The 10,831-nt window shown below is 40.1% G+C and overlaps 1 non-coding gene across 1 annotated transcript; it reads right to left on the bottom strand.

The window, feature by feature from the left end:
• Positions 1–529: 529 nt before the first annotated feature.
• Positions 530–635, bottom strand: LOC140855107 (small nucleolar RNA R71). The gene has a single exon (XR_012138139.1). It is a non-coding gene; the product is annotated as a small nucleolar RNA R71 (small nucleolar RNA).
• Between the last annotated feature and the right edge of the window lie 10,196 nt (positions 636–10,831).

Here is a 10,831-nt window from a genome sequence, read left to right on the forward strand (position 1 = left end):
TTAAATAAAAAAAACTAAAATTTTTTGTGTGCTCTAAAGTATAATTGTAGGGTATATGCTTGGTCGTAGATCGTTATGATCAGAAATTTAATTTTTTGATCCAGAAATAGAAAGAACCTTTAGAGCCAACAGACGTAAAAATATGAAACGAAATTAGGAGAATGATCCACCTAAGCAGTTGAAGGAGTACTTTACTCCTTCCACATATACCTACTCTCCTTGTATTCAAGTGCCTCCTGTGGAGGCCACCCAATATGAAATTAAGTCCAGTATAATTCAAATATTACCTTCATTTTATGGACTTAGTAATGAGGACCCTTATAAACATCTTGAAGAATTTTTTGAGATATGCTCAACTGTCAAGATTCACAACTTCTTCGATGATGCTCTTAGGTTAAAATTATTTCTTTTCTCACTTAAGGACAAAGTCAAATACTGGCTATATATTTTGGATTTCATGACTATATCAACCTGGGACCAGCTGCAAGGAGAGTTTCTCAAGAAATATTTTTTCATAGAAAAAACTAATCAAATAAGAAAAGCCATAACTAGTTTTTTCCAATTAGATGGAGAAATATTCCATGAAACATGAGAGAGGTTAAAGGATCTTATTAAAAAATATCCCCATCATGCTGTACCCAAGTGGCAGTTAATCTAATATTTTATGATGGACTATCTGAAAGACATCGACAAATGGTCGATGCATCATGCGGTGGAACATTCATGCTCAAAAGTGAGGAAGAGGCATGGCAACTATTTAAAATTTTAAGTAAAAATTTATTACATTATATGTCTGCCTCCATTAGAGATAAACCCATGTTAAACCCAAAGAGAGGTGGAATATATAAAGTAGGAAACTCAATAGATATCCATCATAAGGTAGATGAATTGTCCCAAAAGATAGATCAATTATTAAGTATGGGACATTCCTCTTCTCCATCTTGTCAGATACAAAATATATGTGCATTATGTTCGAGCCCCACTCATTGTGTGAATGATTATCCAGTTGCACCACAGTTTTCTGAATATGTACAAGAACAAGTCCATCAAGCCCAAACTACTCATAGACTAGGGAACAACCCTTATTCTAGTATGTACAATCCAGGATGGAGAAACCATCCGAATTTCTCATAGAAATCACAACCAATGGTTCCTCCAGTGCAACAAAGATCAGGTTATCTGGATGCGGTTTATAGGCATCCATCTCAGTCACAATACCAGAACCCTCCTTAACCCACCCCGAGTACTCATAACTCGGCTTTCGAAGAAAAGGTGCTGCAAGCACTTAAAGGACTAGAAATGAATATCCAACTCCTTCACTCCTATACGCAATCAATAGCAAAGCTAGAGACCCAGAAAGGTCAGCTAGCAATAGCTTTCAGTAGGAGGAAAGAAGGTAAATTACCCAGTCAGCCTATTAATAATCCAAAAGGACAGTACATGGCTGAAAGCACTATTAGTCCTGAAACTTTTTCCGAACATGCCAAATCGATTATGACCCTTAAAGCAGAAAAATCTTAAATCAATCTGAAGTAATCTAACAACAAGAGCAACTAATTCCAGCTACGCCAGAAAAGAAGAAACCTGAAGAGAGGAAAGAACCTGTTAACCCAACACCTGCACCTAAGGCTCCATTTCCCAGTGCTTTAGAATCCCCTCTGCCTCTTGATAAGAAGGGTATAAAAATGAATGAAATGCTGGAACTATTTAAACAAGTCCAGATAAACTTATCCCTTCTCGATGCCATTAAGCAAGTTCCGACTTATACCAAATTTCTAAAGGACCTATGTACACAGAAACAAAAATCAAAGGCACAGATACCAAGAAAAGTCCACCTAACTGAGCAGGCCAGCTCAGTTTTTCAGCAAATTGTCCCACCCAAACTGAAAGATCCACGTACCCCAATTATTTCTTGTGTCATAAGGGCCTCACGATTAAGAAGATATTATTAGATTTGGGTGCAAGTGTCAACCTTCTCCCGAGCTCTGTATATGATCTATTTAGATTTGGAGAGTTAAAACCCACAACGGTGACCTTACAACTAGCAGACCGATCTATTAAGGTACCCCATTGAATGCTGGAAGATGTATTGGTGAAAGTAGATGAATTCTATTTTTCTATTGACTTTCTTGTGCTGGATATAAAATCTGGTAGCAACCCTAGCCAAATACCGATCATCCTAGGTAGACCCTTCTTAGCAACCGCTAATGCTTGTATAAATTGTAGGATCAGAGTTATGGATGTATCTTTCGAAAATAAGAAGTTGAGGTTGAATATTTTCAATGCATCTCAGGGATCACCAACGTACGACCATAATGAGATCAACCTGTTAGAGGAAGTTGTAGAAGATAAAGCTCTTGCCTTACTCAACTCAGATCCTTTACAGGCATGTCTAACACATTTTGGAATGAATAATTTTGATATCGATGGATACACTGAAGAAATACATGCTTTGCTAGAACCTCCCAATTTTAGCACCACTCCTCCTTAGACTGTAAAGTATGAACAATTACCAACTCAATCAAGTCCTCTGGTACCATCCTTAGAAGCACCACCTACTCTAGAACTAAAGCCTCTTCCTGTCATGCTGAAATATTCATTTCTTGGATCCAATGATATCCTTCCAGTGATCATTGCATCTGACCTAACTACAGACCAGGAAGACAAACTTGTAGGGGTGCTCAAAAAGCATAAAGAGGCTATAGGGTGGTCGATTGTCGATTTGAAGGGTATAGATCCTTCTGTTTGCATGCATCATATTCACTGCGAGGTTGAGGCAAAACCACATAGGGACATGCAACGAAGATTGAATCTGAATATGCCAGAAGTCGTGAAAAAGAAAGTAGTGAAATGGCTAGATGCTGGAATTATCTACCCAATTTCAGATAGCCAATGGGTTAGTCCAACCCAAGTAGTACCTAAGAAGTCATGTATTATCGTAGTAGAGAACAACGAGGGTGAATTAATTCTTACTCGTGCAATAACTGGTTGGCGAGTATGTGTGGACTACTGAAAGCTGAATGTCGTTACTAGGAAAGATCATTTTTCTTTGCCTTTTATTGACCAAATTTTAGAATGGCTAGCAGGACAAAATTTCTTCTATTTTCTAGATGGATATTCGAGATATAACCAGATTCCGGTATTCCCTCCTGATCAAGAAAAGACTACCTTCACATGCCCATATGGAACATTTGCATTTAGACGTATGCCATTCGGTCTCTGCAATGTACCAGCCACTTTTCAACGGTGCATTTTGGCCATCTTTTCTGATATGGTCGATAAATTTTTAGAAGTCTTCATGGAGGATTTTTCAGTATTTGGCTCTACCTTTGATGACTGTCTTCAGAATCTAGCCAAGGTTCTCCAACAATGTGTAGAGACAAATTTGGTTTTAAGTTGGGAGAAGAGCCATTTTATGGTTCGTGAGGGAATCGTGCTTGGACATATTGTATCCAAGCGAGGGATCGAAGTAGATAAAGCAAAGGTTGAAGTAATCTTGAAATTGCCTCCCCCAACCTCGGTTAAACAAATGTGATCCTTCCTAGGCCATGCAGGTTTCTATAGGCGCTTCATTAAGGATTTCAGCAAGATCTCATGACCCTTGTGCAACTTGCTTGCCAAAAAAAATTCTTTTGATTTTAATGAAGATTGCCTAACCGCTTACAATAATCTCAGAACTACCTTAACCACTGCACCAATCATAAAATCTCCGCATTGGACCCTACCATTTGAAATCATGTGTCATGCTTCTGATTATGCTGTAGGGGCAGTCCTTGGGCAAAGGTTTAATCGAGAACTGCATGTAATACATTATGCAAGCAAAACTCTTTCACATGCTCAATTGAATTACACCATGACTGAAAAAGAGTTGCTCGCTGTTGTATTTGCCCTAGATAAATTTAGATCATATCTTTTGGACTCTAAGGTCCTAGTATACTCCGATCATACAGTGCTGAAACATCTGTTATCCAAAAAGAATACAAAACCTAGGCTAATTAGATGGATCCTTCTATTACAAAAATTTGATTTAGAAATTTTAGACAAAAAAAGTTTCGAAAACTTGATAGCAGATCACATTTCTAGAATTCTAGTAGAACACAATAGAGAAACGATCAGAGATAGGTTTCCAGATGAACAACTCTTTTCAATGTCTTCTATTGGTCTTCTCTGGTTCGCTCATATAGTCAATTACTTGGCTGTGGGACAAATACCATCACATTGGACCCAACAAGAAAAAAATAGATTTTTCTCCCAAGTAAAGTACTATTTCTGGAAAGAACTAGAGTTGTTCAAATATTGCCCAGATCAAGTAATCCGACGTTGTGTCCCCGAGTGTGAAGTCCAAAGTATTCTTAACTTCTGCCACTCGCTAGCATGTAGGGGACATTTTAGTGGAAGAAAAACTGCAGCAAAGGTGTTGCAGAGTAGATTTTATTGATCGACACTATTCAAAGATGCACATGAATTCAGTGGTAATTACCTGCGATGCCAGCAAACAGGAAATATTTCGAGAAAAGATATGATGCCCCTATCCCCTATACTTGTAGTAGAAATTTTTGATGTTTGGGAAATTGATTTCATGGGACCCTTTCCCTCATCATTTGGATTCGAGTATATTTTGGTAGCAGTGAACTACGTATCAAAATGGAGAGAGGCTATGGCAACCCGAACCAATGATCATAAAGTCGTGATCAAGTTCATTCAGCATAACATCTTTAGTCGATTTGGATGCCCAAGAGCCATAATTAACGATGGAGGTACACACTTCACGAACAAGCACTTCGACACGCTAATGAAAAAATATGGAATAACCCATAAAGTCGCCACACCTTATCACTGAAGCGAAAATTCAGTGCAGGGGCAAAATGATGATTTTAAAACTTTTCAAAATTACTATTTTACAGTAAAATTATTAATTAATCTCATTAATTAATACTAATTAATCCTATACTAGGATCTAAATATGATACAATAGCATGCATTTAAATTTGAAATTCAAATTTGAAACAGTAAACTTTTTACTGTACTGTGTTCAGAACACATCACCTTTTGCGGGTAGTCGATCACCGTAATCTGATCACCGTCGGAGGGCTCTGATCATCACATCGCAGCCACACTAGTGTCTGACCTCTGCGGATCATCCACACGAAGCTCCTGTCTGATCGGTTCCTCACGAATGCTAGTTTGTGATTTCACCCTTTTGATGGCTGATGTTGATCGAACTCCTTCGATCGATGTGTGCCGACTCTTCGGATGCTTCGGATTGTATGCATGATTGGTTGAGAGACTGATGGATCTCTCCCTAAAATTTGGTGGACTCACGACACTCGTGGCACACCAATCTCACTTTCCGAACCCTAGGTAGAAACCCTAGGGTACACACCAAAAACCCCGCGCCCAATTTCTTTCTTTTCTTTCTTTTTTCTTCGGAAGGTTTTGGACCTTCACCTCACGCACAAGGCTTCCTCACGCCCCACTTTCTTTCTCAGAATTTTTCTATGCACACCCCAGCTCCCTATCTCTTTTAAAACAGTTCAAAACCTGTCTTATCCGCGTGAGAGGATAAAGACAAGTGGTTACACATTTGAATTCAAATCAAATTTGAATTCAAACTAAAACCAACTCATCCCTATCCACTTGGGCGTGAGAAGAGAAGGTGCGAGTCTACTTTGTGCGTGGAAAGGTTTCACGAGAAACTCTTTCTCGTGTGAGATGTGGAGTGCTAAAGTGGATAATGTCATGTATGCGTAAGAGATAAGTTATCCATTCAAATTCAAACACGCTTTGAATTTGAATGGCTAACTAATCATCTTTATCCAAATATTGGTGCACAAGAGTGGGTGTGAGAAGGGCTTTGTGTGAGGAAAAAATTCACGAGAAGTTTCTTCTCGTGAATTCAAATGGGCGCAGAGATTTAAGGTGGTGCAGGGATTCAAATTCAAATGGTGGTTTGATCTTAATTGAACCAACCTAATCAAAATAGGTTAAGCACAATTAGACTAAATTAAATCCAACTTAATTAGGCTTAATTAGGCTCAATAAAATCCTAATCAAATCAAAAATTGACTAAGCCCAACCCCTGATCAAATCAGGGACCAAACCATCTCGACGATTAGGTCAACTCTTAACCTAATCGGGTCAAACCCAATTGAATCCAATTCAATTGGACTTGATCCAAAAATAATTACTCAATCAAATTGAGTTAATTAGTGATCAAATCATTAATAAACCTCTCATAATTATTGAGTCCAAATCCGATTAGCAATCGGGTATCAAAGTCCATCAATATGAAACCCTGATCAAAGAGTTCAAATTTCAAATTCAAAATTTGAAATTCAAAATTTTGACCCCGGTACCCAAAATGTGTGGAACTCATGATCAGAGAATCTTAATTCTCAATCATAGAGTTTCAGATACATAAGACTCATAATCAGCCATCAGATCAGAAAGAAACCTCTAATGTGTGTGACCCCGCAGGTTCGAACCTAAGCCGGTAGCACAGGAACCAATTTCTGTACTAATCGAAGTGACCATCTAGCAATGGTACCCGACGACTGGATAGGTCGAATAGTCGTAATCGCAACATTCAGAACCTACGTGAATATGGTTACCATATAATTCATCCCTTTTGACCCCTGTATTTAGGACGACTCAGGATTAAACTGTCAACCCTGATGAGATCATCCGAATCGTGCTCAACTCAATTAGTCCTGTGACTCCTCACTAGGACTACCCTGGCCAAGGTTTTGCTAAATTGAAATACGACTGTACACAGCTCCTGAACTGGAGTGGTCAATCCCATCTTGACACACGCACCGACAAGTCAAGTACTTGACTACACCCAACGCCTTCCGTCACTGAATTAGAAATTCAGGTAGTCCAGTGCCTAAGTGCAGCGAGTTGCCTGCAAGTCACCGTGGCGGTCTCAGGTCGGAGGGACAGTTATACCCATATCCCATAGGAGCAAATCTTGACAGCAGAAATAGCTCTGGAGTCGGTCACGTTCAGTGCAGATGTACCATTACATCTCACCTGTATGCCATACCAGTGTCTCCACACTCCTTGGTTATGAGGACAACCAACCTATATGACACACAACGACCTATGCTCGATAAACGTTGTCGTATTGGTAACAACGTATCATTTGGTCACGAACAGGTTTAAGGACTAAGCGACAAATCCTCCTTTGTCGAGTCTAAATAGTCCTAAGGACTTCACCACAACACAGGAGTTCATTGGAAGATGAAACATTTGTGATGAAAAAATATCAAAATAACTTTTATTTATTTATAATTCATGTACTAATACAAAAGGAGCACAACCGTCAACAGGCTGACGATTGGCTTTGGGACACTATTCCCAACAATCTCCCACTTGACCTAAAGCTAATCGGTGCAGTATCTAATACCCATCTTCGACTTGTAGTCGTTGAACTCCTTCACCGCAATGGCTTTAGTGAATGGGTCGGCCAAGTTCTCCTTCTCGTCGATCTTCTGAAGGTCGACGTCACCTCGATTCACGATCTCCAGGATGAGATGGTAGCGGCACAGAATATGCTTCGTCCGTTGGTGTACCTTCGGTTCCTTCGCCTGAGCAATGGCTCTAGAGCTGTCACAGTAGAGCAAAACTGGACCAACAAGGGAGGGTGCTACTCCGAGCTTGATGATGAATTTTCTTAGCCACACCACTTCTTTGGCAGCATCTGATGCAACAATATACTCCACCTCGCATACTGAATCAGCCATAGTGTGTTGCTTGAAACTCTTCCAGCAGACAGCCCTACCATTAAGGGTAAAAATAAATTCTGACACACTCTTGCTGTCATCATGATCAGACTGAAAACTAGAGTCTGTAAACCCTATAAGTCTCAAGTCTGATTCACCATATACAAGCCACTGGTCCTTAGTATTTCTTAAATACTTCAGGATGGTTTTAACAATCTTTCAGTGATTCTCTCCTGGATCAGATTGGTATCTACTCACTACCCCTAGTGAGTATGCCATATCTGATCTTGTACATGTCATGGCGTACAAGATAGATCCCACTGCCGAAGCATATGGAATCCTACCCATACGCTCTCTCTCTTGAGGTGTTGTCGGACAATCCCTTTTCGAGAGAGAAATTCCATGGCCTATCGGTAGATAGCCTTTCTTGAAATTCTCCATGCTGAACCTTTTCAGCATAGTATCAATATACGTGGACTGGGATAAGTCAAGCAACCTTTTGGATCTATCCCTATAGATCCTCATCCCTAGGATGTAGGAAGCTTCTCCCAGATCCTTCATGGAGAACTGTGACGACAGCCAAATCTCTATTCTCTGTAATGCAGGGACATTATTCTCGATTAAGAGAATGTCATCCACATACAATACAAGAAATACTACTACTAGACCATTAGCCCACTTATAAATGCAGGGCTCTTCTCCATTCTTAACGAAGCCATACGTTTTGATCGTCCTATCAAGACGTATGTTCCAACTCCGAGATGCCTGTTTAAGTCCATAAATGGACCTTTGTAGCTTGCATACCTTAGACTCATCTGTGGATGTGAACCCTTCAGGTTGTATCATATACACCTCTTCGTCCAGCTCTTCGTTTAAGAAAGCTGTCTTCACATCCATCTGCCAGATTTCATAATCTAGATGGGCAGCTATCGCAAGCATAATCCGAATGGATTTGAACATTGCCACAGGAGAAAATATCTCGTCATAGTCTATATCATAACGTTGACGATATCCCTTGGCAACCAGACAGACTTTATAGGTCTCCACCTTTCCGTCTGTGCCCCTCTTCCTCTTGAAGACCCACTTACACCCTATGGGTTTCACTCCTTCGGGTGAGTTAACCAATATCCACACATCGTTGACCTTCATGGACTCCATTTCGGATTTCATGGCCTCTAGCCATTTCTTAGAGTCAGGTCTCTGCATTGTATCCATGTAGGTGATCGGATCCTCATCCTTTTCATCAAGTTCGACAGGATCGCCATCCCGAACCAAGAAACCATAGTATCTGTCCGGTTGATGTGGTACTCTACCAGACCGCCTTAAGGGTGCATAATCAATGGGCTCCGGATCTGATCTAATCAAATCCAGTTCAGGTTCAGTAACGTATGTCGGTTTTTCCACCTGTCGAACTTCGTCAAGTTCGACCTTAGAGGCAACAATTCCTTCACTAAGGAACTTCTTTTCTAAAAAGATTGCCTTAAGGCTGACAAACACCTTTTGCTCATCAGCAAGGTAGAAATAATACCCTTTGGTCTCTTTTGGGTATTCTATAAAATTACACTTGTCAGACCTAGGTTCAAGCTTGTCTGTAATTAAATGTTTAACATAAGTCGGACACCCCCAAACCCTAAGGTGCGAGAGTACTGGCTTACGTCCTATCCATATCTCATATGGCGTTTTGGCTACAGACTTACTCGGAACTCTATTTAGAAGATAACAAGCCAATTCAAGCGCATATCCTCAGAGAAAAATTGGCAGACTAGCAAACCCCATCATGGATCGAACCATGTCCAATAAGGTCCGATTCCTCCTTTCAAACACACCATTATGCTGTGGTGTTCCAGGAGAAGTCCACTGAGAGAGAATCTCATTCTCCCCTAGATACGTCAGAAACTCATTGGAAAGGTATTCACCTCCTCGATCAGATCGAAGAATTTTAATACACTTTCCAGTTTATTTTTCTACCTCATTTCGGAATAGTTTGAACATTTCAAACGACTCCAACTTATGCTTCATTAAGTAGACATACCCATACCTCGATAGATCGTCTGTGAAGGTTATGAAGTAGAAATATCCACCTCTTGCACTTGAGCTCATAGGTCCATATACATCAGAATGTACCAGACCCAAGAGTTCACTGGCTCGCTCATTTTTTCCAGTAAAAGGTGACTTGGTCATCTTTCCAAGAAGACAAGACTCACAGGTTGAAAGTGATTCACAATCACCAAGTTCAAGAATTCCTTCTTGAGCCAACCTATTTATCCTGTTCTTATTGATATGACCTAGCCTACAGTGCCAAAGGTAGACTTCTGACACATTATCTATTCTAAGGCATTTACCGAAGTTTTGAACCACATTAACAGGCTGTGATAGTAAGCAAATTCTATTATTTAATTATCCAACAAACATTATAACACCATTCAAAATGATATTGCAAATATTTTTTTTTATTAAAAAATCATAACCGTACATGGCCAAAAGGCCTACAGAAATAATATGTAATAAAAAACTTGGACAATAGTGACATTCACTCATAATTACATTACGAGAATTGATTACAAGACTCATGATTCCTAAAGCTAGAACTGGAACTTTGCTTCCATCTCCAACGTTCAGGAACCTCTCGCCTTCATCAAATCTCCTACTGACCTGCAGACCCTGCATCGAATTACAAATATGATAAGGGCTTCCGGTATCCAATACCCAGGCAGTAGTATCACAAATGAAAAAGTTACAAGGAGTTATCATATAATTATCTTGCTTCTTCTTCGGCCTGTTCGGGTCCAGGGAGGCAATGTATTGAGGATAGTTCCTCTTCCAATGCCCCTGCTTCTTGCAAAAGAAGCACTCCGCCTGGCTCTGATCGGGCTTGCACATCTTGGTCTGACCCTGTGCAACCGTCCCAGCATGAGGCTGCACCTTCTTGTTCTTCTTCTTCTTGTTCTTCTTCCCCTTCCCAAAGGGTCGACGACGAGAAGAAGACCCTCCCACTACATTCACCGACTCTTTATGAAGCTGGTGATCCTTCTCAAAGTTCTACAGCAACCCCAACAACTCGTGGTAGTTTACTGCAGGCTTTGTCATTCGAAAATGAGTAAGGAATG

The sequence above is a fragment of the Elaeis guineensis genome, chromosome 1 (genome assembly GCF_000442705.2).
Source record: "Elaeis guineensis isolate ETL-2024a chromosome 1, EG11, whole genome shotgun sequence".
Taxonomy (NCBI): domain Eukaryota; kingdom Viridiplantae; phylum Streptophyta; class Magnoliopsida; order Arecales; family Arecaceae; genus Elaeis; species Elaeis guineensis.